Genomic DNA, 26,643 nt, shown 5'->3' on the forward strand with positions numbered 1-26,643 from the left:
TGGATTGACTGGGCCTTCAACGTTTGCCAGTGATAATTTGCAAGCGTTTTTAAGAGTTTAAAGAAAGATTCAATGTGTTTAGTTAGCAAAAAAAAGTGGTTTCGTTATAAAGAGGTTTTACAAGTTTTTCTTGATTATGATGTATTTTTTGGCACATTCAGTGTTTTCTGTGATACTTAATGCAATGTACTGACGGCGTTTATCTTTTGTTTAGTTCTGGGTCTATTAAATTGCATTTTGTGCGACAAACGGCTCAATAATTTACTTCTTTCAAAGAAAATTGACTATTGTTGCGTTTTTTTTGCAATTTTCTTAACAATTACATATTAGACAACACGAAAAACGGTCCTTTTAGTTGTATCATCGATTGATTGGACCTTCAACGTTTGCCAGTGATAATTTGCAAGCGTTTTTAAGAGTTTATAGAAAGATTCAATGAGTTTAGTTAGCAAAAAAAGTGGTTTCGTTTTAAACAGGTTTTACAAACTCTTCTTGATTATGATGCATTTTTGGCACATTCAGAGTTTTCTGTAATACTTAATGCAAAGTATTGACGTTGTTTATCTTGTTTTTAGTTCTGAGTATATTTAATTGCGTTTTGTGCGACATAAATGGCTCAATAAATTACTTCTTTCAAAGAAAATTGACAATTGTTGCATTTTTTTTTGCAAATTTCTTAACAATTACATATTAGACAACACGAAAAACGGCCCTTTTAGTTGTATCATGCATTGATGGGACCTTCAGCTTTTGCCAGTGATAATTTGCAATCGTTTTTAAGAGTTTATAGAAAGATTCAATGAGTTTAGTTAGCAAAAAAAAGTGGTTTCGTTTTAAACAGGTTTTACAACTTTTTCTTGATTATGATGTATTTTTGGCACATCCAGAGTTTTCTGTAATACTTAATGCAAGGTACTGACGGCGTTTATCTTGTTTTTAGTTCTGAGTCTATTAATTTGCATTTTTTGCTGCAAACGGCTCAATAACTTACTTCTTTCAAAGAAAATTGACTATTGTTGTATTTTTTTTGCAAATTTCTTAAAAATTAAATATTAGACAACACGAAAAACGGTCCTTTTAGTTGTATCATGGATTGATTGGACCTTCGGCGTTTGCCAGTGATAATTTGCAATCGTTTTTAAGAGTTTATAGAAAGATTCAATGAGTTTAGTTAGCAAAAATTGGTTTCGTTTTAAACAGGTTTTACAACTTTTTCTTGATTATGATGTATTTTTGGCACATCCAGAGTTTTCTGTAATACTTAATGCAAGGTACTGACGGCGTTTATCTTGTTTTTAGTTCCGAGTCTATTAAATTGCATTTTGTGCGACAAACGGCTCAATAATTTACTTCTTTCAAAGAAAATTGACTATTGTTGCGTTTTTTTTTGCAAATTTCTTAACAATTACATATTAGACAACACGAAGAACGGTCCTTTTAGTTGTATCATGGATTGATTGGACCTTCAGCGTTTGCCAGTGATAATTTGCAAGCGTTTTTAAGAGTTTATAGAAAGATTCAATGAGTTTAGTTAGCAAAAAAAAGTTGTTTCGTTTTAAACAGGTTTCACAAGTTTTTCTTGATTATGATGTATTTTTGGCACATCCAGAGTTTTCTGTAATACTTAATGCAAGGTACTGACGGCGTTTATCTTGTTTTTAGTTCTGAGTCTATTAATTTGCATTTTTTGCTGCAAACGGCTCAATAACTTATTTCTTTCAAAGAAAATTGACTATTGTTGCATTTTTTTTGCAAATTTCTTAACAATTAATTATTAGACAACACGAAAAACGGTCCTTTTAGTTGTATCATGGATTGATTGGACCTTCAGCGTTTGCCAGTGATAATTTGCAAGCGTTTTTAAGAGTTTAGAGAAAGATTCAATGAGTTTAGTTAGCAAAAAAGTATTTTCGTTTTAAACAGGTTTTACAAGTTTTTCTTGATTATGATGTAATTTTTGGCACATTCAGTGTTTTCTGTGATACTTAATGCAAAGTACTGACGGCGTTTATCTTTTTTTAGTTTTGAGTCTATTAAATTGCATTTTGTGCGACAAACGGCTCAATAATTTACTTCTTTCAAAGAAAATTGACTATTGTTGCGTTTTTTTTGCAAATTTCTTAACAATTACATATTAGACAACACGAAGAACGGTCCTTTTAGTTGTATCATGGATTGATTGGACCTTCAGCGTTTGCCAGTGATAATTTGCAAGCGTTTTTAAGAGTTTATAGAAAGATTCAATGTGTTTAGTTAGCAAAAAAAATTTGTTTCGTTTTAAACAGTTTTCACAAGTTTTTCTTGATTATGATGTATTTTTTGGCACATTCAGTGTTTTCTGTGATACTTAATGCAAAGTACTGACGGCGTTTATCTTTTTTTTAGTTTTGAGTCTATTAAATTGCATTTTGTGCGACAAACGGCTCAATAATTTACTTCTTTCAAAGAAAATTGACTATTGTTGCGTTTTTTTTTGCAAATTTCTTAACAATTACATATTAGACAACACGAAGAACGGTCCTTTTAGTTGTATCATGGATTGATTGGACCTTCAGCGTTTGCCAGTGATAATTTGCAAGCGTTTTTAAGAGTTTATAGAAAGATTCAATGAGTTTAGTTAGCAAAAAAAAGTTGTTTCGTTTTAAACAGGTTTTACAAACTCTTCCTGATTATGATGCATTTTTAGCACATTCAGTGTTTTCTGTAATACTTAATGCAAAGTATTGACGTTTTTTATCTTGTTTTTAGTTCTGAGTATATTTAATTGCGTTTTGTGCGACATAAATGGCTCAATAATTTACTTCTTTCAAAGAAAATTGACAATTGTTGCATTTTTTTTGCAAATTTCTTAACAATTACATATTAGACAACACGAAAAACGGCCCTTTTAGTTGTATCATGCATTGATTGGACCTTCAACGTTTGCCAGTGATAATTTGCAAGCGTTTTTAAGAGTTTATAGAAAGATTCAATGAGTTTAGTTAGCAAAAAAATGGTTCCGTTTTAAACAGGTTTTACAAACTCTTCTTGATTATGATGCATTTTTGGCACATTCAGTGTTTTCTGTAATACTTAATGCAAGGTATTGACGTTGTTTATCTTGTTTTTAGTTCTGAGTATATTTAATTGCGTTTTGTGCGACATAAATGGCTCAATAATTTACTTCTTTCAAAGAAAATTGACAATTGTTGCATTTTTTTTTGCAAATTTCTTAACAATTACATATTAGACAACACGAAAAACGGCCCTTTTAGTTGTATCATGCATTGATCGGACCTTCAGCGTTTGCCAGTGATAATTTGTCAGCGTTTTTAAGAGTTTATAGAAAGATTCAATGAGTTTAGTTAGCAAAAAAAGTGGTTTCGTTTTAAACAGGTTTTGGCAAACTCTTCCTGATTATGATGCATTTTTGGCACATTCAGTGTTTTCTGTAATACTTAATGCAAAGTATTGACGTTTTTTATCTTGTTTTTAGTTCTGAGTATATTTAATTGCGTTTTGTGCGACATAAATGGCTCAATAATTCACTTCTTTCAAAGAAAATTGACAATTGTTGTATTTTTTTTTGCAAATTTCTTAACAATTACATATTAGACAACACGAAAAACGGCCCTTTTAGTTGTATCATGCATTGATTGGACCTTCAGCTTTTTCCAGTGATAATTTGCAAGCGTTTTTAAGAGCTTAAAGAAAGATTCAATGAGTTTAGTTAGCAAAAAAAAGTCGTTTCTTTTTAAACAGTTTTTACAAATTTTTCTTGATTATGATGCATTTTTTGGCACATTCAGTGTTTGCTGTGATACTTAATGCAAGGTACTGACGGCGTTTATCTTTTTTTTAGTTTTGAGTCCATTAAATTGCATTTTGTGCGAAAAACGGCTCAATAATTTACTTCTTTCAAAGAAAATTGCCTATTGTTGCATTTTTTTTTTGCAAATTTCTTTACAATTACATATTAGACAACACGAAAAACGGTCCTTTTAGTTGTATCATGGATTGACTGGGCCTTCAACGTTTGCCAGTGATAATTTGCAAGCGTTCTTAAGAGTTTATAGAAAGACTCAATGAGTTTAGTTAGCAAAAGTGGTTTCGTTTTAAACAGGTTTTACAACTTTTTCTTGATTTTGATGTTTTTTTTGGCACATCCAGAGTTTTCTGTAATACTTAGTGCAAGGTACTGACGGAGTTTATCTTGTTTTTAGTTCTGAGTCTACTAATTTGCTTTTTGTGCGGCAAACGGCTCAATAACCACTTACTTCTTTCAAAGAAAATTGACTATTGTTGCATTTTTTTTGCAAATTTCTTAACAATTACATATTAGACAACACGAAAAACGGTCCTTTTAGTTGTATCATGGATTGATTGGACCTTCAGCGTTTGCCAGTGATAATTTGCAAGCGTTTTTAAGAGTTTATAGAAAGATTCAATGAGTTTAGTTAGCAAAAAAAATTGGTTTCGTTTTAAACAGGTTTTACAAACTCTTCTTGATTATGATGTATTTATGGCACATTCAGTGTTTTCTGTAATACTTAATGCAAAGTACTAACGGCGTTTATCTTTTGTTTTTAGTTCTGAGTATATTTGATTGCGTTTTGTGCGACATAAATGGCTCAATAATTTACTTTTTTCAAACAAAATTGACAATTGTTGCATTTTTTTTTTGCAAATTTCTTAACAATTACATATTAGACAACACGAAAAACGGTCCTTTTAGTTGTATCATGGATTGATTGGACCTTCAACGTTTGCCAGTGATAATTTGCAAGCGTTTTTAGGAGTTTAAAGAAAGATTCAATGAGTTTAGTTAGCAAAAAAAAGTGGTTTCGTTTTAAACAGGTTTTACAAACTCTTCTTGATTATGATGTATTTATGGCACATTCAGTGTTTTCTGTAATACTTAATGCAAAGTACTGACGGCGTTTATCTTGTTTTTAGTTCTGAGTATATTTGATTGCGTTTTGTGTGACATAAATGGCTCAATAATTTACTTTTTTCAAAGAAAATTGACAATTGTTGCATTTTTTTTTGCAAATTTCTTAACAATTACATATTAGACAACACGAAAAACGGTCCTTTTAGTTGTATCATGGATTGATTTGACCTTCAGCGTTTGCCAGTGATAATTTGCAAGCGTTCTTAAGAGTTTATAGAAAGATTCAATGAGTTTAGTTAGCAAAAAAAGTGGTTTCGTTTTAAACAGGTTTTACAACTTTTTCTTGATTTTGATGTTTTTTTTGGCACATCCAGAGTTTTCTGTAATACTTAGTGCAAGGTACTGACGGCGTTTATCTTGTTTTCAGTTCTGAGTCTACTAATTTGCTTTTTGTGCGGCAAACGGCTCAATAACCACTTACTTCTTTCAAAGAAAATTGACTATTGTTGCATTTTTTTGCAAATTTCTTAACAATTACATATTAGACAACACGAAAAACGGTGCTTTTAGTTGTATCATGGACTGATTGGACCTTCAGCGTTTGCCAGTGATAATTTGCAAGCGTTCTTAAGAGTTTATAGAAAGATTCAATGAGTTTAGTTAGCAAAAAAAGTGGTTTCGTTTTAAACAGGTTTTACAACTTTTTCTTGATTTTGATGTTTTTTTTGGCACATCCAGAGTTTTCTGTAATACTTAGTGCAAGGTACTGACGGCGTTTATCTTGTTTTCAGTTCTGAGTCTACTAATTTGCTTTTTGTGCGGCAAACGGCTCAATAACCACTTACTTCTTTCAAAGAAAATTGACTATTGTTGCATTTTTTTGCAAATTTCTTAACAATTACATATTAGACAACACGAAAAACGGTGCTTTTAGTTGTATCATGGACTGATTGGACCTTCAGCGTTTGCCAGTGATAATTTGCAAGCGTTTTTAAGAGTTTAAAGAAAGATTCAATGAGTTTAGTTAGCAAAAAAAAGTGGTTTCGTTTTAAACAGGTTTTACAAACTCTTCTTGATTATGATGTATTTATGGCATATTCAGTGTTTGCTGTGATACTTAATGCAAGGTACTGACGGCGTTTATCTTTTTTTTTAGTTTTGAGTCCATTAAATTGCATTTTGTGCGGCAAACGGCTCAATAATTTACTTCTTTCAAAGAAAATTGACTATTGTTGCATTTTTTTTTGCAAATTTCTTTACAATTACATATTAGACAACACAAAAAACTGTCCTTTTAGTTGTATCATGGATTGACTGGGCCTTCAACGTTTGCCAGTGATTATTTGCAAGCGTTCTTAAGAGTTTATAGAAAGATTCAATGAGTTTAGTTAGCAAAAAAAGTGGTTTCGTTTTAAACAGGTTTTACAACTTTTTCTTGATTTTGATGTTTTTTTGGCACATCCAGAGTTTTCTGTAATACTTAGTGCAAGGTACTGACGGCGTTTATCTTGTTTTTAGTTCTGAGTCTACTAATTTGCTTTTTGTGCGGCAAACGGCTCAATAACCACTTACTTCTTTCAAAGAAAATGGACTATTGTTGCATTTTTTTGCAAATTTCTTAACAATTACATATTAGACAACACGAAAAACGGTCCTTTTAGTTGTATCATGGATTGATTGGACCTTCAGCGTTTGCCAGTGATTATTTGCAAGCGTTTTTAAGAGTTTATAGAAAGATTCAATGAGTTTAGTTAGCAAAAAAAATTGGTTTCGTTTTAAACAGGTTGTACAAACTCTTCTTGATTATGATGTATTTATGGCATATTCAGTGTTTTCTGTAATACTTAATGCAAAGTACTGACGGCGTTTACCTTGTTTTTAGTTCTGAGTATATTTGATTGCGTTTTGTGCGACATAAATGGCTCAATAATTTACTTTTTTCAAAGAAAATTGACAATTGTTGCATTTTTTTTGCAACTTTCTTAACAATTACATAATAGACAACACGAAAAACGGTCCTTTTAGTTGTACCATGGATTGATTGGACCTTCAGCGTTTGCCAGTGATAATTTGCAAGCGTTTTTAAGAGTTTAAAGAAAGATTCAATGAGTTTAGTTAGCAAAAAAAGTGGTTTCGTTTTAAACAGGTTTTACAAACTCTTCTTGATTATGATGTATTTATGGCACATTCAGTGTTTTCTGTAATACTTAATGCAAAGTACTGACGGCGTTTATCTTGTTTTTAGTTCTGAGTATATTTGATTGCGTTTTGTGCGACATAAATGGCTCAATAATTTTCCTTTTTTCAAAGAAAATTGACAATTGTTGCATTTTTTTGCAAATTTCTTAACAATTACATATTAGACAACATGAAAAACGGTCCTTTTAGTTGTATCATGGATTGATTGGACCTTCAGCGTTTGCCAGTGATAATTTGCAAGCGTTTTTAAGTGTTTAAAGAAAGATTCAATGAGTTTAGTTAGCAAAAAAAAGTGGTTTCGTTTTAAACAGGTTTTACAAATTTTTCTTGATTATGATGTATTTTTTGGCACATTCAGTGTTTTCTGTGATACTTAATGCAAGGTACTGACGGCGTTTATCTTTTTTTTTAGTTTTGAGTCTATTAAATTGCATTTTGTTCGACAAATGGCTCAATAATTCACTTCTTTCAAAGAAAATTGACTATTGTTGCATTTCTTTTTGCGAATTTCGTAACAAATACATATTAGACAACACGAAAAACGGTCCTTTTAGTTGTATCATGGATTGACTGGGCCTGCAACGTTTGCCAGTGATAACTTGCAAGCGTTTTTAAGAGTTTATAGAAAGATTCAATGAGTTTAGTTAGCAAAAAAAAGTGGTTTCGTTTTAAACAGGTTTTACAAATTTTTCTTGATTATGATGTATTTTTGGTACATCCAGAGTTTTCTTTAATACTGTAATACTTAATGCAAGGCATTGACGGTGTTTATTTTGTTTTTAATTCTGAGTAGATTAAATTGCATTTTGTTCGACAAACGGCTCAATAATTCACTTCTTTCAAAGAAAATTGACTATTGTTGCATTTCTTTCTGCAAATTTCGTAACAATTACATATTAGACAACACGAAAAACGGTCCTTTTAGTTGTATCATGGATTGACTGGGCCTTCAACGTTTGCCAGTGATAATTTGCAAGCGTTTTTAAGAGTTTATAGAAACATTCAATGAGTTTAGTTAGCAAAAAAAAGTGGTTTCGTTTTAAACAGGTTTTACAAATTTTTCTTGATTATGATGTATTTTTGGTACATCCAGAGTTTTCTTTAATACTGTAAAACTTAATGCAAGGAATTGACGGTGTTTATCTTGTTTTTAATTCTGAGTATATTAAATTGCATTTTGTGCGACATAAACGGCTCAATAATTTACTTCTTTCAAAGAAAATTGACTATTGTTGCATATTTTTTTGCAAATTTCATAACAATTACATTTTAGACAACACGAAAAACGGTCCTTTTAGTTGTATCATGGATTGACTGGGCCTTCAGAGTTTGCCAGCGATAATTTGCAAGCGTTTTTAAGAGTTTATAGAAAGATTCAATGAGTTTAGTTAGCAGAAAAAAGTGGTTTCGTTTTAAACAGATTTTACTAATTTTTCTTGATTATGATGTATTTTTGGCACATTCAGCGTTTTCTGTGATACTTAATGCAAGGTACTGACGCCGTTTATCTTTTTTTTTAGTTTTGAGTCTACTAAATTGCATTATGTGCAACAAACGGCTCAATAATTTACTTCTTTCAAAGAAAATTGACTATTGTTGCATTTTTTTTGCAAATTTCTTAACAATTACATATTAGACAACACGAAAAACGGTCCTTTTATTTGTATCATGGATTGACTGGGCCTTCAACGTTTGCCAGTGATAATTTGCAAGCGTTTTTAAGAGTTTATAGAAAGATTCAATGAGTTTAGTTAGCAAAAATAAGTGGTTTCGTTTTAAACAGGTTTTACAAATTTTTCTTGATTATGATGTATTTTTGGCACATCTAGAGTTTGCTGTAATACTTAATGCAAGATACTGACGGCGTTTATCTTGTTTTTAGTTCTGAGTATATTAAATTGCGTTTTGTGCGACATAAACGGCTCAATAAATTACTTCTTTCAAAGAAAATTGACTATTGTTGCATTTTTTTTTTTGCAATTTTCAAAACAATTACATTTTAGACAACACGAAAAACGGTACTTTTAGTTGTATCATGGATCGACTGGGCCTTCAGCGTTTGCCAGTGATAATTTGCAAGCGTTTTTAAGAGTTTATAGAAAGATTCAATGAGTTTAGTTAGCAAAAAAAAGTGATTTCGTTTTAAACAGATTTTACTAATTTTTCTTGATTATGATGTATTTTTGGCACATCTAGAGTTTGCTGTAATACTTAATGCAAGATACTGACGGCGTTTATCTTGTTTTTAGTTCTGAGTCTATCGAATTTTATTTTGAGCGACAAACTGCTGAATAATTTAATTCTTTCAAAGAAATTTGAATATTGTTGCGTTTTTTTTGCAAATTTTTTAACAATTACATATTAGACAACACAAAAAACGGTGCTTTTTGTTGTATCGTGGATTGACTGGGCCTTCAGCGTTTGCCAGTGATAATTTGCAAGCGTTTTTAACAGTTTATAGAAAGATTCAATGAGTTTAGTTTCCAAAAAATGTGGTTTCGTTTTAAACAGGTTTTACAAATTTTTCTTGATTATGATGTATTTTTGGCACATCCAGAGTTTTCTTTAATACTGTAATACTTAATGTGAGGTATTGACGGTGTTTATTTTGTTCTTAGCTCTGAATCTATTAAAGTTTTTTTGTGCGACAAACTGCTGAATAATTTAATTCTTTCAAAGAAAAATGAAAATTGTTGCATTTTTTTTTTGCAAATTTTTTAACAATTACATATTAGACAACACAAAAAACGGTGCTTTTTGTTGCATCATGGATTGACTGGGCCTTCAGCGTTTGCCAGTGATAATTTGCAAGCGTTTTTAACAGTTTATAGAAAGATTCAATGAGTTTAGTTTGCAAAAAAAATTGGTTTCGTTTTAAACAGGTTTTAAAATTTTTTCTTGATTATGATGTATTTTTGGCATATCCAGAGTTTTCTTTAATACTGTAATACTTACTGCGAGGCACTGACGGTGTTTATTTTTTGTTTAATTCTGAGTATATTAAATTGCGTTTTGTGCGACATAAACGGCTCAATAATTTACTTCTTTCAATGAAAATTGACTATTGTTGCTATTTTTTTTTGCAAATTTCATAACAATTACATTTTAGACAACACGAAAAACGGTCCTTTTAGTTGTATCATGGATTGCTGAGCCTTCAGCGTTTGCCAGTGATAATTTGCAAGCGTTTTTAAGAGTTTATAGAAAGATTCAATGGGTTTAGTTAGCAAAAAAAAGTGGTTTCGTTTTAAACAGATTTTACTAAATTTTCTTGATTATGATGTATTTTTGGCACATCTAGAGTTTGCTGTAATACTTAATGCAAGATACTAACGGCGTTTATCTTGTTTTTAGTTCTGAGTCTATTAAATTTTATTTTGTGCGACAAACTGCTGAATAATTTAATTCTTTCAAAGAAAATTGACTATTGTTGCAATTTTTTTGCAAATTTTTTAACAATTACATATTAGAAAACACAAAAAACGGTGCTTTTTGTTGTATCATGGATTGACTGGGCCTTCAGCGTTTGCCAGTGATAATTTGCAAGCGTTTTTAAGAGTTTATAGAAAGATTCAATGAGTTTAGTTACCAAAAAAAGAGGTTTCGTTTTAAACAGATTTTACTAATTTTTCTTGATTATGATGTATTTTTGGCACATCTAGAGTTTGCTGTAATACTTAATGCAAGATGCTGACGGCGTTTATCTTGTTTTTAGTTCTGAGTCTATCGAATTTTATTTTGTGCGACAAACTGCTGAATAATTTAATTCTTTCAAAGAAATTTGAATATTGTTGCAATTTTTTTGCAAATTTTTTAACAATTACATATTAGAAAACACAAAAAACGGTGCTTTTTGTTGTATCATGGATTGACTGGGCCTTCAGCGTTTGCCAGTGATAATTTGCAAGCGTTTTTAACAGTTTAGAGAAAGATTCAATGAGTTTAGTTACCAAAAAAAGTGGTTTCGTTTTAAACAGATTTTACTAATTTTTCTTGATTATGATGTATTTTTGGCACATCTAGAGTTTGCTGTAATACTTAATGCAAGATGCTGACGGCGTTTATCTTGTTTTTAGTTCTGAGTCTATCGAATTTTATTTTGTGCGACAAACTGCTGAATAATTTAATTCTTTCAAAGAAAATTGAAAATTGTTGCATTTTTTTGCAAATTTTTTAACAATTACATATTAGACAACACAAAAAACGGTACTTTTTGTTGCATCATGGATTGACTGGGCCTTCAGCGTTTGCCAGTGATAATTTGCAAGCGTTTTTAACAGTTTATAGAAATATTCAATGAGTTTAGTTTGCAAAAAAATTGGTTTCGTTTTAAACAGGTTTTACAAATTTTTCTTGATTATGATGTATTTTTGGCACATCTAGAGTTTGCTGTAATAATTAATGCAAGATACTAACGACGTTTATCTTGTTTTTAGTTCTGAGTCTATTAAATTTTATTTTGTGCGACAAACTGCTGAATAATTTAATTCTTTCAAAGAAAATTGAATATTGTTGCATTTTTTTGCAAATTTTTTAACAATTACATATTAGACAACACAAAAAACGGTGCTTTTTGTTGTATCATGGATTGACTGGGCCTTCAGCGTTTGCCAGTGATAATTTGCAAGCGTTTTTGACAGTCTATAGAAAGATTCAATGAGTTTAGTTTGCAAAAAAAGTGGTTTCGTTTTAAACAGGTTTTACAAATTTTTCTTGATAATTTTTTTTGGCATATCCAGAGTTTTCTGTTATACTCAATGCAAGGTATTGACGGCGCGTATCTTGTCGTTAGTTCTGAGTATATTAAATTTCGTTTTGTGGGACATAAACGGCTCAATAATTTACTTCTTTCAAGGAAAATTGACTATTGTTGCATTTTTTTTGCAAATTTCATAACAATTACATATTAGACAACATGAAAAACGGTCCTTTTAGTTGTATCATGGATTGACTGGGCCTTCAGCGTTTGCCAGTGATAATTTGCAATCGTTTTTAAGAGGTTATAGAAAGATTCAATGAGTTTAGTTAGCAAAAAAAGGTGGTTTCGTTTTAAATAGGTTTTACAAATTTTTCTTGATTATGATGTATTTTTGGCACATCCAGAGTTTTCTGTAATACTTAATGCAAGGTACTGACGGCGTTTATCTTGTTTTTAGTTCTGAGTCTATTAAATTGCATTTTGTGCGACAAACGGCTGAATAAATTAATTCTTTCAAAGAAAATTGACTATTGTTGCGTTTTTTTTGCAAATTTCTTAACAATTACATATTAGACAACACAAAAAACGGTCCTTTCAGTTGTATCATGGATTGACTGGGCCTTCAGCGTTTGCCAGTGATAATTTGCAATCGTTTTTAAGAGGTTAAAGAAAGATTCAATGAGTTTAGTTAGCAAAAAAAAGGTGGTTTCGTTTTAAATAGGTTTTACAAATTTTTCTTGAAAATGATGTATTTTTGGCACATCCAGAGTTTTCTGTTATACTCAATGCAAGGTATTGACGGCGTTTATCTTGTTGTTAGTTCTGAGTATATTAAATTTCGTTTTGTGGGACATAAACGGCTCAATAATTTACTTCTTTCAATGAAAAATGACTATTGTTGCATTTTTTTGCAAATTTCATAAAAATTATATATTAGACAACATGAAACACGGTCCTTTTAGTTGTATCATGGATTGACTGGGCCTTCAGCGTTTGCCAGTGATAATCTGCAATCGTTTTTAAGAGTTTATAGAAAGATTCAATGAGTTTAGTTAGCAAAAAAAAGTGGTTTCGTTTTAAACAGGTTTTACACATTTTTCTTGATTATGATGTATTTTTGGCACATCTAGAGTTTTCTGTAATACTTAATGCAAGGTACTGACGGCGTTTATCTTGTTTTTAGTTCTGAGTCTATTAAATTGCATTTTGTGCGACAAACGGCTGAATAATTTATTTCTTTCAAAGAAAATTGACTATTGTTAAGTTTTTTTTTGCAAATTTCTTAACAATTACATATTAGACAACACAAAAAACGGTCCTTTTAGTTGTATCATGGATTGACTGGGCCTTCAGCGTTTGCCCGTGATAATTTGCAAGCGTTTTTAAGAGTTTATAGAAAGATTCAATGAGTTTAGTTTGCAAAGGTGGTTTCGTTTTAAACAGGTTTTACAAATTTTTCTCGATTATGATGTATTTTTGGCACATCCAGTGTTTTCTGTTATACTCAATGCAAGGTATTGACGCCGTTTATCTTGTTTTTAGTTCTGAGTCTATTAGATTGCATTTTGTGCGACAAACGGCTGAATAATATAATTCTTTCAAAGAAAATTGACTATTGTTGCGTTTTTTTTTTGCAAATTTCTTAACAATTACATATTAGACAACACAAAAAACGGTCCTTTCAGTTGTATCATGGATTGACTGGGCCTTCAGCGTTTGCCAGTGATAATTTGCAATCGTTTTTAAGAGGTTATAGAAAGATTCAATGAGTTTAGTTAGCAAAAAAAAGGTGGTTTCGTTTTAAACAGGTTTTACAAATTTTTCTTGAAAATGATGTATTTTTGGCACATCCAGAGTTTTCTGTTATACTCAATGCAAGGTATTGACAGCGTTTATCTTGTTGTTAGTTCTGAGTATATTAAATTTCGTTTTGTGGGACATAAACGGCTCAATAATTTACTTCTTTCAATGAAAAATGACTATTGTTGCATTTTTTTTGCAAATTTCATAAAAATTATATATTAGACAACATGAAACACGGTCCTTTTAGTTGTATCATGGATTGACTGGGCCTTCAGCGTTTGCCAGTGATAATTTGCAATCGTTTTTAAGAGTTTATAGAAAGATTCAATGAGTTTAGTTAGCAAAAAAAGTGGTTTCGTTTGAAACAGGTTTTACACATTTTTCTTGATTATGATGTTTTTTTGGCACATCTAGAGTTTTCTGTAATACTTAATGCAAGTTACTGATGGCGTTTATCTTGCTGTTAGTTCTGAGTATATTAAATTGCGTTTTGTGGGACATAAACGGCTCAATAATTTACTTCTTTCAATGAAAAATGACTATTGTTGCATTTTTTTTTTGCAAATTTCATAAAAATTATATATTAGACAACATGAAACACGGTCCTTTTAGTTGTATCATGGATTGACTGGGCCTTCAGCGTTTGCCAGTGATAATCTGCAATCGTTTTTAAGAGTTTATAGAAAGATTCAATGAGTTTAGTTAGCAAAAAAAAGTGGTTTCGTTTTAAACAGGTTTTACACATTTTTCTTGATTATGATGTATTTTTGGCACATCTAGAGTTTTCTGTAATACTTAATGCAAGGTACTGATGGCGTTTATCTTGTTTTTAGTTCTGAAACTATTAAATTGCATTTTGTGCGACAAACGGCTGAATAATTTATTTCTTTCAAAGAAAATTGATTATTGTTAAGTTTTTTTTTGCAAATTTCTTAACAATTACATATTAGACAACACAAAAAACGGTCCTTTTAGTTGTATCATGGATTGACTGGGCCTTCAGCGTTTGCCTGTGATAATTTGCAAGCGTTTTTAAGAGTTTATAGAAAGATTCAATGAGTTTAGTTTGCAAAGGTGGTTTCGTTTTAAACAGGTTTTACAAATTTTTCTTGATTATGATGTATTTTTGGCACATCCAGTGTTTTCTGTTATACTTAATGCAAGGTACTGATGGCGTTTATCTTGCTGTTAGTTCTGAGTATATTAAATTGCGTTTTGTGGGACATAAACGGCTCAATAATTTACTTCTTTCAAAGAAAATTGACTATTGTTGCATTTTTTTTTGCAAATTTCATAAAAATTATATATTAGACAACATGAAACACGGTCCTTTTAGTTGTATCATGGATTGACTGGGCCTTCAGCGTTTGCCAGTGATAATTTGCAATCGTTTTTAAGAGTTTATAGAAAGATTCAGTGAGTTTAGTTAGCAAAAAAAAGTGGTTTCGTTTTAAACAGGTTTTACACATTTTTCTTGATTATGATGTATTTTTGGCACATCTAGAGTTTTCTGTAATACTTAATGCAAGGTACTGATGGCGTTTATCTTGTTTTTAGTTCTGAGTCTATTAAATTGCATTTTGTGCAACAAACGGCTGAATAATTTATTTCTTTCAAAGAAAATTGACTATTGATAAGTTTTTTTTGCAAATTTCTTAACAATTACATATTAGACAACACAAAAAACGGTCCTTTTAGATGTATCATGGATTGACTGGGCCTTCAGCGTTTGCCCGTGATAATTTGCAAGCGTTTTTAAGAGTTTATAGAAAGATTCAATGAGTTTAGTTTGCAAAGGTGGTTTCGTTTTAAACAGGTTTTACAAATTTTTCTTGATTATGATGTATTTTTGGCACATCCAGTGTTTTCTGTTATACTTAATGCAAGGTACTGATGGCGTTTATCTTGCTGTTAGTTCTGAGTATATTAAATTGCGTTTTGTGGGACATAAACGGCTCAATAATTTACTTCTTTCAAAGAAAATTGACTATTGTTGCATTTTTTTTTTGCAAGTTTTATAACGATTACATATCATGCAACAAGAAAAACGGTCCTTTTAGTTGCATTATGGATTGACTGGGCCCTTAGAATTTGTCAGGGAGAAATTTGCAATTGCTTCTAAGAGTTTTATAGAAAGATTCATTGAGTTTAGTGAGCAAAAAAGAAGTTTTTTCTTTATAAACAGTTTTACATGTTTTTCTTGGTTATGATTGATTCTTGACACCTCAAGAGTTTTCTGTGATACAAAATGCAAGTTACTGACGGCGCTAATCTTTTTCCCAGTATTGAGTTTGTTAAATTTAGTTTTGTGCGAAATAAACAACATAATATTTTCTTCTTTTCAAAGAAATTTGGATATTGTTGTTTCTTTAAACAAATTTCTTTACAATTACCTATCAGAACCAAATAAAAACGGTCCTGTTAGTTATATTATCAATTTTCTGGGCCCTAGTGTTTGTCAGTGATAATTTGCAAGGGTTTCTAAGAGTTTATAGCAGTACTCAGTGATTTTTTGAGCAGAAAGAAGTGTTTTCTTTATGAACAGGTTTTACATGTTTTTGTTGATTATCATGAGTTTTTGGCATATCCAGAGTTCATTGTGATACTAAGTGCAAATTATTGACGGCGTTACTCCTACGTTGAGTTTTGAGTTTGTTAAATTACGTTTTGTGCGAAATAAACGACATATTAACCTTCTTCTTTTCAAAAGAAAATTCACTTTTGATGCATTTTTTAGCAATTTTCATAACAAATACGTTACAACCAACTTTAAAAACGGTTCTTTTAGTTATATTATGAACTGCATGAGCACCCAGTGGTGCTCGGCAATGATAATTTGCAATGGTTTCTTGAGTTTATAGTAGTGAGTTTATAGTAGTGAGTTTATTCTTCAAAAGTAGGTCTTCGTTATAAACAGTTCTTACATGTGTTTCTTGATTACGGTGAATTTTTGGCATATCCAGTGTTGTTTGCTCTATTACGATCAAGGTTTTAGTGGCAATTATGCCATTTTAAGTTCTCAGTTTACTAATTTTTGTTTGATGCGAAATCCATCAAGGTTGATATTATGGTGTTTTCACTTGTAAGTAGCGAAACGTAATTTTGCCTTTATCCCGAGTTGGGAAGAGTTTCCCAACGCGGGAAAAGGTTGTTTGGTGGCAAAAACTCAAAAAAAGCGTTGCATCAACTAGGAAGTGAAGCTATATATCTCTGAACTCTGTTTTGAGCAAAAGAAAGGCCCCTATACCAAATTTCGCCTCAAGAATTCGTGTTCAAAAAAATTGCTTTTGTTAATTACTCACTAGCCCCTGAACCAAATTGTACGGGATTAGTGGCGTTCGAATCTCCATAGCACCCCTTTAAACCCTGCAGAGGTCACTTACAAGCACTGGCTGGATGGGTTTTTACTGAAGTTCAAATTTGGGGCTTGTGCCAGTGGCATGATTGTGCAGGGGCGTGAAATTTCGGTACTCTAAAAAGTGATATGTGTAGACCTATTATAGTGATTTAGACGCCTCATTATCTCTGGAGTTCGAGTATATATAGTTTTTTATACGTTTTTTGGGATCTACAGGATGAATTTTGACTCTGCAGTTGTTGTACCCGACCATATTGGGGTCGAGTTACAAAACACTAATTTTGGAATTCCTCCGTGTCTAGTGGAGCAATTTTGGTGCCGTTTTTTGGGTTAAGCTTGTTTTAAGCAGTAGCTTCAGAGTAAGGGGGTCCCCTATAGTGTTTTCAGTAGGATGGTTGAAATTTTGGCCGGTACATGCACCCCCATATTTTGTCCCAAATTGACATCGCTGTTGCTGTACAGGGTTGAAAAGCGGATTATAAGTGTTGTTATAACGTTGGTTTATGGTGGTATAGACCCAATGAGAGGTCGCCTAGGATGTACTAGAGTGCCATGTAGCTACCTGTAAGATTTCGGGGAAAAATGTGCCGTTCGATGACCCCCCATTTGAGACAAAATGGCCCTGCTGTGGCAGTACAGGTGTGTAAAACCGGTTATAAGTGTTGTTATAACGCTGTTTTATGCTGGTACAGACCCATTGGGATGTCTCCTAGGATGTGCTAGGTTACCAGGAAGCTACGTGTAAGATTTCGGAAAACTCGGCTACGTGTAAGATTTCGGAAAAAAGGGGACATTCGATGAACCCCCCATTTTGGCCCTATTTGGCCCCTTACTGCTGCAGCTGTGTAAAACTGGTTATAAGTGTTGTTATAACGCTGTTTTATGGTGGTATAGACCCATTGGGATGCCTCCTAGAAATTCCAAGGGTGCCAGGAAGCTACGTATAAGATTTCGAAAAAACATGGGGAATTGGTGAACCCCCCATTTTGGCCCTATTTGGCCCCACTACAGCTGTGCAGAGGTGTAAAACTGGTTATAAAGGTTGTTATAACGTCGTACTATGCTGTATTAGACCCAGTTTGATGTCTCCTAGGTTGGGTCAAAGTTTCAGGCAGCCATGTCAAAGATTTATTGAAAAAGAAGTGCGTATCAATGACCGCACCCATTTTGGCCCTATAGGGCCAAATTCCACTTTACAGGCTAGTGAAACCGCTTAAAAAGGTTGTTACGATGTTATATAATAATGTATTAGACCCAATTTGATGTCTCGTAGGTTGTGTCAAAGTTTCAGCGAGCCATGTCAAAGATTTATTGAAAAAAAGTGTGTATCCATGACCGCACCCATTTTGGCCCTCTAGGGCCAAATTCCCCTGTACAGGGTAGTAAAACCACTTAAAAAGGTTGTTTCGATGTTACTTAATGGTGTATTAGACCCAGTTTGGTGTCTGCTAGGTTGTGTCAAAATTTTAGGGTGCTACGTGCAAGAATTCTTGTGAACAATGTGTGTTTCTCTTCTTTCAAAAAAAATTGACTATTGTTGCATTTTTTTGCAAATTTCATAACAATTACATTTTAGACAACACGAAAAACGGTCCTTTTAGTTGTATCATGGATTGATTGGACCTTCAGGGTTTGCCAGTGATAATTTGCAAGCGCTTTTAAGAGTTTAAAGAAAGATTCAATGAGTTTAGTTAGCTAAAAAAAATGGTTTCGTTTTAGACAGGTTTTACAAATTTTTCTTGATTATGATGTATTTTTGGCACATCCAGAGTTTTCTGTAAAACTGTAATACTTAATGCAAGGCACTGACGGATTTTATCTTGTTTTTAGTTCTGAGTATATAAAATTGCGTTTTTTGCGACATAAACGGCTCAATAATTTACTTCTTTCAAAGAAAATTGACTATTGTTGCATTTATTTTTTTTGCAAATTTCAGAACAATTACATTTTAGACAACACGAAAAACGGTCCTTTTAGTTGTATCATGGATAGACTGGGCCTTCAGCGTTTGCCTGTGATAATTTGCAAGCGTTTTTAAGAGTTTATAGAAAGATTCAATGAGTTTAGTTAGCAAAAAATAAAGTTTTGTTTTAAACAGATTTTACTAATTTTTCTTGATTATGTTGTATTTTTGGCAAATCTAGAGTTTGCTGTAATACTTAATGCAAGATACTGACAGCGTTTATCTTGTTTTTAGTTCTGAGTCTATTAAATTTTATTTTGTGCGACAAACTGCTGAAAATTTATTTCTTTCAAAAAAAATTGAATATTGTTGCATTTTTTTTGCAAATTTTTTAACAATTACATATTAGACAACACAAAAAACGGTCCTTTTTGTTGTATTATGGATTTACTGGGCCTTCAGCGTTTGCCAGTGATAATTTGCAAGCGTTTTTAACAGTTTATAGAAAGATTCAATGAGTTTAGTTTGCAAAAAAAGTGGTTTCGTTTTAAACAGTTTTTACAAATTTTTCTTGATAATGATGTATTTTTGGCACATCCAGAGTTTTCTGTTATACACAATGCAAGGATTTGACGGCGTTTATCTTGTTATTAGTTCTGAGTATATTAAATTTCGTTTTGTGGGACATAAACGGCTCAATATTTTACTTCTTTCAAGGAAAATTGACTATTGTTGCATTTTTTTTTGCAAATTTCATAACAATTACATATTAGACAACATGAAAAACGGTCCTTTTAGTTGTATCATGGATTTACTGGGCCTTCAGAGTTAGCCAGTGATAATTTGCAATCTATTTAAAGAGGTTATAGAAAGATTCAATGAGCTTAGTTAGCAAAAAAAAGTGGTTTCGTTTTAAACAGGTTTTACAAACTCTTCTTGATTATGATGTATTTTTGGCACATTCAGTGTTTTCTGTAATAATTAATGCAAAACACTGACGTCGTTTATCTTGTTTTTAGTTCTGAGTATATTTATTTGCGTTTTGTGCGACATAAACGGCTCAATAGTATACTTCTTTCAAAGAAAATTGACTATTGTTGCCTTTTTTTTGCAAATTTTATAACAGTTACATATCATGCAACAAGAAAAACGGTCCTTTTAGTTGCATTATGGGTTGACTGGGCCCTTAGAGTTTGTCAGGGATAATTTGCAATTGTTTCTAAGATTTTTATAGAAAGATTCATTGAGCTTAGTGAGCAAAAAAGAAGTTTTTTCTTTATAAACAGTTTTAAACGTTTTTCTTGATTATGATTGATTCTCGACACATCAAGAGTTTTCTGTGATACTAAATGCAAGTTACTGACGGCGCTAATCTTTTCCCCAATATTGAGTTTGTTAAATTTAGTTTTGTGCGAAATAAACAACATAATATTTTCTTCTCTTCCAAAGAAAATTGAATATTGTTGTTTTTTTAAACAAATTTCTTTACAATTACCTATCAGAACCAAATAAAAACGGTCGTGTTAGTTATATTATCAATTTTCTGGGCCCTTAGTGTTTGTCAGTGATAATTTGCAAGGGTTTCTAAGAGTTTATAGCAATACTCAGTGATTTTTTGAGCAGAAGGAAGTGTTTTCTTTATGAACAGGTTTTACATGTTTTTGTTGATTATCATGAGTTTTTGGCATATCCAGAGTTCGTTGTGATACTAAGTGCAAATTATTGACGGAGTTACTCCTACGTTCAGTTTGGAGTTTGTTAAATTACGTTTTGTGCGAAATAAACGACATATTAACCTTCTTCTTTTCAAAAGAAAATTCACTTCTGTTGCACTTTTTAGCAATTTTCATAACAAATAACTTAAAAGCAACTTTAAAAACGGTTCATTTAATTATATTATGAACTGCTTGAGCACCCAGTGGTGCTCGTCAATGATAATTTGCAATGGTTTCTAGAGTCTATAGTAGGGTTCAATGAGTTTATTCTTCAAAAGTAGGTTTTCGTTATAAACAGTTCTTACATGTGTTTCTTGATTACGGTGAATTTTTGGCATATCCAGTGTTGTTTGCTCTATTACGATCAAAGTTTTAGTGGCAATTATGCCATTTTAAGTTCTCAGTTTACTAATTTTTGTTTGATGCGAAATCCATCAAGGTTGATATTATGGTGTTTTCACTTGTAAGTAGCGAAACGTAATTTTGCCTTTATCCCGAGTTGGGAAGAGTTTCCCAACGCGGGAAAAGGTTGTTTGGTGGCAAAAACTCAAAAACAAGCGTTGCACCAACTAGGAAGTGAAGCTATATATCTCTGAACTCTGTTTTGAGCAAAAGAAAGGCCCCTGTACCAAATTTCGCCTCAAGAATTCGTGTTCAAAAAAATTGCTTTTGTTAATTACTCACTAACCCCTGAACCAAATTGTACGGGGTTAGTGGCATTCCAACATCCATAGCACCCCTTTAAACCCTGCAGAGGTCACTTACAAGCACTGGCTGGATGGGTTTTTATTGAAGTTCAAATTTGGGGCTTGTGCCAGTGGCATGATTGTGCAGGGGCGTGAAAATTCGGTACCCTAAAAAAGTGATATGTGTGGACATATTATAGTGATTTAGACGCCTCATTATCTCTGGAGTTCGAGTATATATAGTTTTTTTTACGTTTTCCGGGATCTACAGGATGAATTTTGACTATGCAGTGGTTGTACCCGGCCATATTGGGGTCGGGTTACAAAACAATAATTTTGGAAATTCTCCGTGTCTAGTGGAACAATTCTGGTGCCGTTTTCTGGGTTAAGCCTGTTTTAAGCAGTAGTTTCAGAGTAAGGGGGTCCCCTATAGTTTTTTCCGTAGGATGGTTGAAATTTTGGCCGGTACATTCACCCCCACACTTTGTCCCAATTTGACATCGCTGTTGCTGTACAGGGGTGAAAAGCGGATTATAAGTGTTGTTATAACGTTGGTTTATGGTGGTATAGACCCAATGGGAGGTCTCCTAGGATGTGCTAGAGTGCCAGGAAGCTAAATGTAAGATTTCGGGGACAAAATGGGCCGTTCGATGACCCCCCCATTTGGGACAAGATGACCCTGCTGTGGCTGTACAGGTGTGTAAAACCGGTTATAAGTGTTGTTATAACGCTGTTTTATGCTGGTATAGACCCAATGGGATGTTTCTTAGGATGTTCTAGGTTACCAGGAAGCTACGTGTAAGATTTCGGAAAAAAATGGGACATCCGATGAACCACCCATTTTGGCACTATTTGGCCCCTTACTGCTGCAGCTGTGTAAAACCGGTTATAAGTGTTGTTATAACGCTGTTTTATGGTGGTATAGACCCATTGGGATGTCTCCTAGGATTTCCAAGGGTGCCAGTAAGCTACGTATAAGATTTCGAAAAAACATGGGGAATTCGTGAACCGCCCATTTTGGCCCTATTTGGCCCCACTACAGCTGTGCAGAGTTGTAAAACTGTTTATAAAGGTTGTTATAACGTCGTATTATGCTGTATTAGACCCAGTTTAATGTCTCCTAGGTTGTGTCAAAGTTTCAGGCAGCCATGTAAAAGATTTATTGAAAAAAAAGTGTGTATCCATGACCGCACCCATTTTGGCCCTCTAGTGTCAAACTCCCCTGTACAGGGTAGTAAAACTACTTAAAAAGGTTGTTTCGATATTACATAAGGGTGTATTAGACCCAGTTTGCTGTCTGCTAGGTTGTGTTAAAATTTTAGGGTGCTACGTGCAAGAATTTGTGGGAACAATGTGTGTTTCTGTGACCCCCCATCATTTTGGCCCTAGAGAGACATATAAGTGTTATACCAATGTTATATTGTGCTATAATAGACCCAGTGTGAGGTTTCCAAGGTCATGTCAAAGTGTCATTGCAATAGGATTACAGGTTGTTGAAAACATGACAATAACGGATACCGCCCATTTTCGGGCCATGACGTGCGCCCGAAATTTTCATTTTGTGTCGTTTCATAACCACCTCAGTCAAAATATTAACATAAACAAGCTAGTTACTGTCCCTTAATTTGACGCTGGCTAACAATAGTTGCTCTGCTTGATGTGATACTCATTTAGTCTTGTTTTAAGATCTCTCTGTTTTAATCCTTCAAGTTTTGTACCCAGACAACACCAGCCAGACAACATCAACCTTGTTCTAAATCAGGTAAAAAAGCAATGATCAATCCTCTAGCTCGTTACTCAATTACGTAGAATTTCTGCGTTCCAGGTGGTGCGCTTTCGTTGATGCTGATCAAAGAATCGGTATATTGAAGTCAAAATTTCACTTAATTGCCTCTCTCAATTTTGACAAGCGTTATCTTAAACGTAGACACTGCTGGTTGTTTCTTGTCTTTGGCCAGCATTGAGAGCAGTGATGTGCCTAGAGTGGCTGGCTGTGATGCCGAGAAGGTCACTAGGTCTAACGGGTTGCGTACAAGATGCGTCTTTTGAAAGAAAAGTCTTGAAACAAACTTTCGGTTGTCCTTTTTGTGTTTTTACTCTTATCTTTTGAACCAATCTTATCAGTAGACTTTTTTCAAACTGACCAAGTATAAGGTAGAACTGACGGTGGAGTTATCACAGTGAAAGTAGAAGAGACTCGGGGATGATGAAGACTAAGACACAATGCGATTAAAAGATCAAGTAGAAAATTTGTTTCCAGTTTACATTGTTAATCTTTGTTCGTTCACCCCAAGCATTCGCTAGGGCCTAAGTGTTTACCCTGCATTCTACTCATGCCCTCACTGCCTTTCTGCCTTATACTTGGTCAGTTAGAAAAAAGTCTACTGATAAGAATGGTTCAAAAGATAAGAGTAAAAACACAAAAATGATAACCGAAAATTTGTTTCAAGACTTTTCTTTCAAAAGACGCATCTTGTACGCAACCCGTTAGACCTAGTGACCTTCTCGGCATCACAGCCAGCCACTCTAGGCACATCAGTGCTGGCCAAAAACAAGAAACAACTAGCAGTGTCTACGTTTAGGATAACGCTTGTCAAAATTGAGAGAGGCAATTAAGTAAAATTTGACTTTAATATACCGATACTCTGAGCAGTATCCACGAAGAAGGACGTTTTTGTGTATGCACATGAAAAAAGCCGTGTAAATGTTAGCAAAATAAAAAATCTATGTGCTCTGTCAGGGACACATAAATTTGTGGCTTAAAAAAATTTTCCGATAATTTTATCATTATCTGTAACCATTAAAACTGCTTTCTTCAGTTTTTATCTCTTCTTTTTAATTTTTCCAGCCAGCATAAAAAAAAGGTAAATATGGCTCTGAAATTGAACCTGTAGAATGCTAAGACAAAGATTCTTCCTCCAACATAGATTTAAATTTGAAAATTTTCTCCTAGATATGAGTTCTTTCCAACCAAAAAGATCGTCGAGAGTGCAAGAGAACTTGGCAAAAAAGCCATCGAAGTTACAGAAATTCCGACTGATTGGCTTTTCTTGTTCTATTTTGAATGCGATGGAACGTTCAGTCGGGTAAGACCTGATAGCCCCCGTTGGCCTGAAGGTTTTAGTAATGATGCCAAGATTTCACTGAACAAAGGCGATAGAGTTAAGATCAAGTGTGGCCCTAAAAACATTCCCCTGGATGGTGAGTTCAAAATGGTTGGTACTGAAAAGAAGATTAACTTCGTTATTTCTGATATGTGTGTGAAAAAGAACGATGGAATAAACGTTAGCCATTTGAATGCGAGCGACATCATCAAAAACTACAATAAACGGAATCTCCCTGAAGATGATGATTATGATAGGAATTGCTTTGAGCGAGAGAATCGGAGCCCCGAAATTAGATCGCAGACTGCTAAGAAACCCAAATTGTTCCCTGAAATCGATGATCCGGAAATTGCTGATGACCCGAACATTGAATGTGCTCCTGGACTACCATCAGGCGAAAAACAAAAACTCACAAGCTGCAACATCTTCAGGTCCTTCAAGTAGTTCAGATGAGGTTATTGCTTCTGTTTCTTAAGAAGGGTGCTTGAAAATATAATGATTCGGGCGCTCTGTCAGGGACGTCGGAAACTCAGATGAACTTTGAGTTCCTTTATGTTAACTCTACCAATCGTAGTCGCAAGAAAGATTGCCATTCCTAGTTTTTCAAAACTTGAATTAACTCTATAGTTGACCCATATTTGCAATGATTGTGATATACATAGTATGGTTGACTTATTCGAAAATGTGGTTTTTACTATGGCTGACGCATATTTAGACGCAAAGTTCATTAAACGTTTTTTTTTTAAAAATTAAAACCTCGAAACTGCTTGGTTTTGTTTTATTGTGATATTTTGTAGGATGCTACTTGGGAACAATTTCGTCACTTAATGGGCCAAATTGAATCTCGTCTGGACGCTGGAAACGAAATTGCTCTTCAATTCATTACTTTCCCCAAAGGGCGATGGACGAAATAAATCGCCTGCACGAAAATTCGCAGTCTAATAGGACTGATGGGGGCGTAGGCGAGGAAGTTGATGTTGAGGGCAATAGTGAGGAGTTCTTGTGGAGCGGAAAAAACTTGCTAAGTTTTTCTAGTAGTACTCCAAGAGAGCGTGCTATCAATATCGCAAACTGCTTGTGGTCTGAAGAGGAGAGGCTGTTGCTCTGTATCGATCCGAGGAAAGCTCTGACCGGGAACAGAAAAAGCTGCAGACAAAGAGCGGACTGAGATTTTCCATGAAGTGATGGAGAAAGTTTTTGGGGCCAACTTTACTGTCCAGAAATACCGAGATGTATTGAAATACGTAAATCAACAGGGCGTAGATTTGCAGAAAAGACAAAAAGCTGAGAAAGAAAAAGCTCGCGCCGATGAAAATAATAACCAGTATTTAAAATAAAGCCGGTGCTCTGTCAGGGACACGCAGTTTTGCGTTAAACAATGTTGAAACTACATTTAACTGCTGCTGTACTTTTTAATTCTTACAAGCAAAGTTTGTAGCGATTATTTTAGTCCTGAGGGCTTTTTGGGATTTTTTGTTTGAACAGTTTTTGTCTTTAAAAATTTCTTTTTTTGTCTTTTGTCATTAAAAGTGTTTTAAAATACGTCTCTAAAAGCAAGCTAAACAGGTAAAGGCATGAGTGCAATAACATCCCTTAGAAACTTACGGCTCATTGTTCTCTAAGTATCTAAGATACTTCTCTTAGTAACTTAAATTACTTTTAACTGTTGCTTTACTTTTTAAATGCTCGAAAGGGAAGTCTGTAGCAATTATATTAGTTCTGCGGCCTTTTTATGCATTTTTTTTTCGTTTAAAATTATTTGTCGTTTAAAACTTCCTCTTTTGTCTTCTAAAGTTTTTCAAAATTCGTTTCCAAGAGCAAGCTATACAAATAAAGGCATAAGGACATTAACATCTCTCAGAACCTTACGGCTCACTAGTCTCCAAGTATCTAAGAGTCTTCTTTAAGTAATTTTAATTAGTTTTAAAAGCTCGCAAGGAATATTTGTAGCAATAATATTAGTCCTGCTGTCTTTCTTATGCGATTTTATGGTTGAACATTTTTGTATTGTAAAATTACGTCTTTTGTCGTTCAAAGAACGTTACGGCTCACTAGTCCTTAAGTTTCTATGAATGCGACTTGTTACTTGAGAGCAATTGTTCTGACGTTATTCGGTTATGTTTAGCTCATATGGTTCTCTTCACTGTGTATTTGAAAAGTGATTCATATAATAATTAAAACGGGAGAAAGGATAGTTTTTGATGAGTGTTGAGTGATATGTTCAGGATATTAAAGATACGCCTATTTGTATAACAGCTGAGAGATGATTTTCAGATATGAATCAGAAAATCATAAGTGAGACT

This window comes from Convolutriloba macropyga, chromosome 12, assembly GCF_964194025.1.
Source record: "Convolutriloba macropyga chromosome 12, txConMacr16.3, whole genome shotgun sequence".
NCBI classification, from domain to species: domain Eukaryota; kingdom Metazoa; phylum Xenacoelomorpha; order Acoela; family Convolutidae; genus Convolutriloba; species Convolutriloba macropyga.